The sequence below is a fragment of the Anas platyrhynchos genome, chromosome 5 (assembly GCF_047663525.1).
Source record: "Anas platyrhynchos isolate ZD024472 breed Pekin duck chromosome 5, IASCAAS_PekinDuck_T2T, whole genome shotgun sequence".
Classification (NCBI taxonomy): domain Eukaryota; kingdom Metazoa; phylum Chordata; class Aves; order Anseriformes; family Anatidae; genus Anas; species Anas platyrhynchos.
Window position 1 is genome coordinate 64850256 of NC_092591.1, and position 9133 is coordinate 64859388.

Consider the following 9133-nt stretch of genomic DNA (forward strand, 5'->3'; position numbering starts at 1 on the left):
AGGTAAAAGTGATAAAACCTGTGGGTTGAGACAAAGACGGTTTAATAGGTAAAGCAAAAATTGTGAGTGCAATCAAAATAAAATAAGGAATTTGCTCACTTCCTCCCTTCATCAGGCAGATGTACAGACATTTCCAGGAAAACAGGGCTCCATCATGCATAGCAGTTTCTTGGGAAGACAAATATCATACCCCCAAACATCCCTTGCTTCTTCTTTATTTACGCACAGCTTTTATTACTGAGCATATGTCATATGGTATGGAATATTCCCTTGGCCAATTGGGGTCAGCTGTCCTGGCTCTTTTCCCTCCCAGCTTCTTGTGCACCCTCAACCACCTTGTGGGCAGGGCAGCACCAGAAGCTGAAACGGCCTTGGCTCTGTGAGAGCCTTGCTTTGCAGCAGCTGAAACACTGGTGTGTTATCAGCGTTATTTTATTCTCATCCTGAATCCAAAACACAGCACCATCGCAGCTGCTGGGAAGAAAATGAACTCTGTCCTAGCCAAAACCAGGACATCTCCTGAGCTGGTAACTGTCAGCCTGGCAAACGTATTGGAAATTAGCTCATAGTACTTTCTAGAGGAAAGTGAAATCTTCCAATAGAAAGCACCATGGAAGCACAGAAGTAGGATCCTCAAATTCTGCACTTCAGAGCAAGGACTCAGAGTTTTTATCATCTGTTGTGTATTGCTGAGGACCTGGTACTCAGCAATACATAAAGTATAATGATTAATTTTTCAGATGAACTTGGAATCACCATTATTTCCTCAGCTTCCTAGCAGGTGCCCCTCTCTCCCTTGTTTTGCAAGTTCCCAAAAAGAAATTGGACTAATACCAAAACAAATGGAAATGATAAAGAAATGCAATGTGTTTACCATGCATATCAAACAATTTCTTATCACATGTAGACTCAGTGATATCTCTGTCTGTACAGATCAAAAGTTGCAAATGAACCTAGCTCTTCTACAAGAAATACTGGCAAATGCCAATTGCTTGTTCTTCCTGCTGTAAATACTCTCTCCACAAATCATGTTAGATGCCAAAGGCTTTACAGCCAAATGAGGAAGGAGGAACTGGTGTTCTGCAGCTGCCTGAGAGTACATGAGATTCTCAAGACCTGTAATTTAGAAGTCACGGTCCTTGTACAGTTTGCGTTGTTTCTATTAAATCTTCTCCCAAGAGTATAATATACTGTATTTTCCTTGATGGTATTCCAACATATTTATTTGCCTAACTGCAGTGCCCCTGGGGTGAAATCTTTTCCCAGATTTCTTTTTTTCTTCTTCTTTCTCATTTTCCTTCCTTCTTTAAACATACAACATCCAACCATTTGGCTTAGAATTGATTTTTACAGTTAATTTGTAAGGATTGTTGTGACTGTATCTTTCTTAAAATCTTCAAGAACTTCTTGGAATACATTATGGACATACCCAACAGGAACATGGGAAAGAAAGCTGGGTATCTTCGCAACTTCTTTTATAGAGGGTGACTGTCTTTGAGAACATTTTTTTTTCTTTTTCCACTCCTGTCAACCTCATCTTTCAAGTGTTTCATGATAAGAATAGCAAAGGTGCATTTACATTTTGCTTTATTGTCAAAGGCAAATAAAACCCTGTATTTCTTCTAGCCTGCCCTATTCAGATCCTAGTAACTTAGGGAGTAAATTGTGTAGGAAATCAGTCAAACTTTCAGGTATTAAAACAGTGGTTTAAAAAAAAAAAGGGGGGGGGGATACTATTTTGAAAAACAGTAGATTGAAGGAGAATGGGCTATTTGTTTTGTTTCATGTCTCAGATGAAAATAACTGGCTCATTAATCACAATAACAACTTGGTCATTTTTAGGAAAGTCAGCCTGAAGAATGAGTAGAAACAAGGTATATCATATTAAAAATTAAAGAGCGGACATTAAGAATGTCAGTGAAAGAAACTTGTGTAAAAATCCCCTTAACATTTTGTTACTTTACGTAAGCAAAAATTAACAGATGTATTTTATGCCTTTCTTTTTTTAATCTCATTTAGAAACATACACTGAAAATGTGTGTACATAGCCTATATATATATACACATATACATTGAGACGTTATGATGAAAATGAATATTGATTTCTTAACTTCAGTTTTCTGGATGAGTAGATGTTCTTGGGGTTTTGCTACCTTTTTGTGTATCAAGTTCTTCACAAGCTACCTTTTACTACCCTTTAGTGAAAGTAGCTGTTGCTGAAGCATGCAAAGAGCAGACAGAAGCCCTGAATGCTTTCCATCTGTAGCTTTCCCTTAACGTTTCAAATGCCATTATTTCCTGCAATAAGAAAGGCTTTGTTTTTGTCTAAGCTCAGATGTCACAAACTGTCATGAGAATGTGGTCTTATTTATATCTATTTTTAAATATAAAAAAAAGCTAAAGGAGGACTGAAAAATCTCAACTGAATACATAGAATTTTCTATATTTAATATAGAGAATTGAATGGCTTTTCATATCACATTTTAAACTGATGTTATGATTTAGAAAATTTTCAGATGAGGATGGCAGTAGTGTTGGTCTCTCCTTTACTGGGTCTAATTGTTCTTTACTCTCTCCCCTTACCACAGTGTTATTCTCTGCTACCGTAGCCTCCAGAGCAACAAAAATGCTGGAGCTATAGCACCATGGATTTCTAACCCTGTAGCACAGCTGCCTATTTCTGCTTTCTACAGTATCATTCTTTAGCTTTTAGTGGATATAAGCCTTCACTTAGCTTTGTTTTCCTAAATAAATGGATAGAACTTTCTATAAGGTTGCATAGGCTCAATACCTTTCTGTTCGGTGGCATATAATTTCTAAGGATGATTTCAGGCATACACAACATAATAGCATGCAGTAAGCCCGTATAATGGATGCCAGGATGATATCTTAGTTCTGCTGTAGCCGTTAGGATTTTTGGCAGTCAGAATTGTCTGGTTGGTCAGTACACAGTGGAAGAATTACTTTCTGTTTGTAAAGAGCTTAATAGACAGTCTGGAAACAGTTGTGCCACAAATACTGTCTTGAAGTATTGACAGTAAAAAGACTTTCTCTTAAATTACTGCACGCATTCAGTCATGTGTTGTGAACCGATAAATACAACTAAAAACTACAGGTTTGATGCTCATTGAATTATGAATGCTTCTGAAACGCTCTGGAACCAGCTTAATTAAATAAATAACCATTTTTTTTTTGCTTCTTAAGCTATGTGTAGCTTCATGGATGAAGTCCTAGCATTGATTTTTGTCTGCATAAAAGATTATCAGATATTTTAAGGCCAGGTAATGCTTATCACCAGTGTGTTTATGCTTAAATATGCCATGTAGCTTTCAGTGGGATACACCAGTGTGTGTGTTTAAGTCCAGTGGATATTGATATATTCACAACTTTTTACTTGACTGGGGATGAGTATTATCTAAATTGTCTTTTTTTTTTTTTCTTCATTTTTTTCCCCCTTTAAATAGATTCCCTGAAAGAAAGGCTTGAGATTTCAAAGATAGAGAGTGGAGATGCATTCAGTTTATGGAGCAGCAGTATCTATAATCTACTGAAATTCGATTGTATTTAGTGAAATCTGAATGAGGTTCAAGGCTGTCTCATTTAATATATATATCTTTTAAATTGCTCATTATTAGGGGAAGAACTACAAAAAAGCTATGCATGCTTTACATAAATTAACATTTGTTGTTAATGAATCCTGTCAAATTACTTTGACACTATACCTGTTATCCTTTATCTCAAAACTAAAGAGAAAACAATTGATAACCAAATATTTATGACTGTATCTGTACAGAACCCTTGTTTACTCAGTATTTGAAATTAGAAAGTCCAGACATGGATGAAAGTAGCTAATCGGTGCCATATTTATGCTAACCGAGGAGCTAAAAAAATGTATGGTATAACAGAAGAGAGGTGTGAGGCTTTCCTATGATTAATCCATTGATTTTAACTGTCATTAGTCCAGCTGCATGGTACAAGGACTTTGAATATGTTAGATATTCAGACAGCAGTCCCAGCTTTCATATTCCCTGACCCTGCTCAGACTGGCTCTGATGCTGAACTTGAAAATTTGGTACCAGGGAGTAGGTTGTCTGCATCGCTGTGTGTCCTGATGCAAGGAAGCTATAACACTATAACACTAATTATAGATTAGTGTTATAATGTCTTCTCCCCAAATCTAGTTGCTGTTGTTTTATAATGAGATTTTTTTTTTCCATTTAGGCATTTGGTTTAATTAGATTTGTATTGTCCCACACTTTATATTTTTTCTCATTAATGAAGTTACCCAAATAGTACATATTGACACTGAAACCTATTTCTGAAGTGGAATTAGGAAGTTCATTATTTCATGCTACAGGGCTATACTCTGCATAGTTCTAGCATCAGTGCGTCTCAAAGGGAAAAGACATCAGATGATTTTCCAGCATAAGTGGAATAACTTTCAAAGAACTGCTAATGCTGATAAGCTTCTCATGCATTTGTCATGCCCAACTCGTTTCTCTCTGAAACTTCACTTAAAAGGGGAAAAAAAAATCACCAGCATTTGTGTTCAAAAAGCAAATAACAGTGGTGCTGGAGATTTCACTCCAAGTTCACAGCTATAAATGGGGAAACCAGCTTTGAAGAGTGTTTTTCTGTAGTTGGTTCAAATAGAAATGTTTTATGAGCTGATTACAATGGGAAATCCAGAATTGACACTTAACTTTCATCCTTTACCTCGGTTTTCTCAACTCCAGAATATTCAAATGACTGCCTGCAATCTCTGAAATACACACACGGAGTTCTTCAGCATCTCTGTGCCACAGCATTTTAAAATATTGTGTGATGAACAAGCCTTTCTCAACAGGAGGAAAATAAGATGAATCGTAGGGCAAAAGACTGAAGCAAACCTGCATTGTTAAGGATTTCTCCCTACCAGGTAACTCAAGCAACTGGCAGAGACATTCCGTATAGATACAATGCACAGACCCTGAGCTTTTGTACTTAGGTGAGTAATCCTGTAGACATCATTGTCAGATGTATACTGCTCCCTTTCATTCTTGATAACTTCTGAAATTCTGGACTTGTTCTGCGGCTGTAGTGAGCCAGGTTTCTCTGAAAGTCATAAATGAATACATTCTAGGAGAAACTGTTATCCTTAAAACGTTAGCAAGTACAGATATGATAGGACAGATGGCAGACTTCCAGTTGCTTTGTGTTGAAAACCTTTTCAGTGAGGTGAAATCAAACAAAAAGTGTATCAACATGCCATCTGTTGTAAATAGTTATCACAGAATCACAGAATTTCTAGGTTGGAAGAGACCTCAAGATCATCGAGTCCAACCTCTAACCTAACACTAACAGTCCCCACTAAACCATATCACTAAGCTCTACATCTAAACGTCTTTTGAAGACTTCCAGGGATGGTGACTCCACCACTTCCCTGGGCAGCCTGTTCCAATGCCTCACAACCCTTTCGGTAAAGAAGTTCTTCCTAACATCCAACCTAAAACACCCCTGGCGCAACTTAAGCCCATTCCCCCTCATGCTGTCACCAGGCATGTGGGAGAACAGGCCAACCCCCACCTCGCTACAGCCTCGTTTGAGGTACCTGTAGAGAGCGATAAGGTTGCCCCTGAGCCTCCTCTTCTCCAGGCTGAGCAAGCCCAGCTCCTTCAGCCGCTCCTCATAGGACTTGTTCTCCAGGCCCCTCACCAGCTTCGTCATCCTTCTCTGGACCCACTCAAGCACCTCCTGGCGGCTCCCTCAAGTAGGCTCAATGCCGGAAAAATTAGCCCTGCCTGGCCCGATCCCCCGCTCCACTGCAGAACGTGTCTGCCCCGGAGCCGATTGCCTCGGCAAAAAATCTGAGTATTTCCATGGATTTCAGTGGGGTTTCACTGATACACAAAATGAGAATGCGGTTCTTAGATGCTTGTTCCTTTAGTTCGTTTTTGCATTAGTGCTGATACTCCATTAACACTGTGTTCTAGATTCACCAAAAATGTAGCAACTCCATGGAGGTAAGTGCAGTTAAAAAACTTGTTTGTGCCCAGAAATGAAGTCTGAACAAAAAGTCCTAGCTCAGGACACTTGGATGAACTATGAGTTGTTTAATTCTCACCTAGTCTTAACCTGACAGCTGGCATCTACAGTACCAGACTTCCCTAAATAGCTCTGTACATTCAGTTTTGGTTCCCAGTCCATATGTGACCTTTGGGTTTTATGTGAGATATCTGTAAAATCTGTTCATACAAGCATTCTTTATCTGGGATTAAGTAAAGTAGGTAAGATCTACCTGTGCCATTGTTTTTGTTTGAATCAACTCTTTCCTTAAAATGTGTAAATCTCTCTATACCGTGACATGATTGATGTATCCAATGGGCACTTTAATATTAGTAATTTTCTAGGTTTTAAGTGCTCTACAGGTTGGGCGTAACGAGGTTTTTAAGTGCTGGGTAAAGTTGTTTATGAGCAGTCTTAGAGTAAAACAAGGCAATTCTCTCATGTCACATCCATAAATCATAAATACTTATTTCTTTGGAGGATTGTAATGCTGTACAGGTTTGCATTGTGTCTGTGCTGTTAATACTTGTCCTAGACAGGAATGTAGTGGGTGACAGAAGCAGAGTTCTTCAGGGGAGGAAGAAACCTTCGGTCTATCTTGTGAGTCCAGGGAGCTGTGAAAAGTTGCAGCTGAAGGATCAATAGCGCTATTTATGAATGAGATTCCCATTTCCTTCTACAGTGGAGGAAAACAAGAGTAAACCATTTATCTGCAAAAAGTTCCTTGTAAATCCAGACAGGCCAACTTGGGTTTGAATAGACAGACTGACAAGTACTGATAAGGATGATTCTTTGAAGACTGCAGATTTTACAGATGGGGGAATGTGTATTTCTGCACATAAAAAAAATACTTTGGAGTGGCGATAACTGGAAGATCACACTACTTGGGAGATGGGAAAAGACAGAATTGATTCCATAGAGAGATTGTCATCATCTCATAACAATGAATGAAAAATCAGACAGTGTACATTCCCTATAAGTTCTGTTGCTGCCTTATTTATGTTCCTCTGCAGTTAGTAGCCAGAATAAAGTGCTAGAGCTGTAGTTTATACTGACGTGTAGGGTTTAGTCATGGGATTATGAATCTTTTAAAGATTCTAGCAATAGAAAGTGTCCATTAACTCAGTCAGTAAACTTGTATTCTCTTCTGATGGTCCCCTCTGTTATCCCTGGAGGATTTTAAAATAATGGTGATCAGTCATCCACTAACACTATATGAACTTTGAGTTAATTTTCAAACACCATGAAGGAAATCTTTTTAATCAGGATAAGCTGTGTACCTTGCTTGAGGTCACATGCAGTCTTTGGCAGAAGTTTTTGGCAAGATACTTTCTCCTCTTGCCATAAACTTGCAACTGCATTACTATTCTAGCAATGAAACAGCAGTAGGCACACTAGGCACATTAGAGGATTTTATGGTGGGGCATAAGCAATAAAATATTCTGGCAAAAAATCTGTTAATATTATTGTCTACATCAGGCTGGGCTGAGAAATGATTGAATTGTCTGTTTGTTTCTCCCTACTCTCCCTTTCATCTTTTTCTGATACCCACTTTGGGTCCTGGAGGGCTTAGCAGACCTTTTCCAAAAGGGAATGTGAAGGCAATGGACTAACTGTAGAACTGTAATGTGGAATTCCTGTCTTGTAGCAGTGTTCTGGGGCTGTGCAGAACAGCGTAACAAATGAGAATGTGTGGTACTTGTAACCTCTGCTTCTCTGACTTTCTGGGGTGGGCAACAGCAGAAACCAAGAACAAAGAACACTGAAACCCATCGTAACTTTGTATATTACTAGTGCTGGGATTCAAAGCTTAGTTTAGGAAAATAAAACCGCATGAAAATAGGGATTTATTACAGAGGTTGGCCTATGGACCTTACTTGGTGTATTTTAAAGTAACTAGGAAAACAAAATCCACCAGATAGATATATTATACTTTGTGTTATTTGTTCTTATTCAAGTCATAAAGATACTGTATGGTTTAAAGAAATATTAGTTTAGTGTTTTTATCTCAGCAGACATTTGATGGTGCTCAAGGCTTTGTATTATGCCATGCTACATTCTATATCAGAATGTAGTGTTCCTTAGTTACCTGATACACCACACGTTTTGGTATGCAGGATAAGAAACAGCTGTCTTTGTGGTACAATGAAGTCGAGCATTTAAGATGAGACCAATAGGTTTTCAGATTGTGTGTGCTTGTTTTTGTGATTTATTAGGAAACCACACATGGGAGATAAGGACGAGTGGACCATGGCACCCTAGTTATGCTTTTGATTTATGCTTTCTTTTGCCTTCAGTCTTAAGATACCTTTGTGTGTCAGCAGTGGTGTACAGTTTAAAAAAAAAAAAAAAAAAAAAAAAAAAAGCACTTCTATTTACTTGGGAAGCATGAAGTTTTCTATTCTAACTCTCAGAATTGGACAGTGGTATAAACTAGATTTGAACAGTGGTATAAACTAGATTTTACACTATATTCTGTAGTAAGTTGTTTTTTGTTTTTTGTTTTTAATGGACATTTTTGTGTGTTGTTTATTATATAGGTTCCCTATACCAGGACAGCCATTCTCTCTCTCAGAACCTTCTCTTTCACCTCACTGTCTGTCTTGTCATCCTATTTCAGCAGACATAAGTAACCCTTTTCTTCAAAGGGCTTGCGCTGAGCATTTTCTCTTTATCCTACAGGTGCCTGAATTGCTTGTGTTAGTTTAATACTAGGTAGTTTAATACTAGGTAGTGTCTTTCTATTTGAGCCTAGATTTCTCAGAGTAAAGGTACATGCATTAAAAATACTTCTAGACTGTCAGGCTGGTGCTGTCAGTTTTTTCTCTGCTGTTCCTGCTTGCATTCAGTAGACCAATCACTATTTCCATTTGATACAGATCTTGACAGGCTACTCTAGTCACCATTGCTTTCTTTCAAACACGAAACATCTTCCCAAAGGTTCATATGCCATTTCTGTCTTTGTTACAATCCTGGCTGGATATGTCCTTCTGTTTCTGTTTCATTGCCCAAATGATAACTTCTATGTATGCCTGTGTCTGCCTGTTTGCAAAGAACACACCTGCCCCTGCACCAGCACATTCTTTGT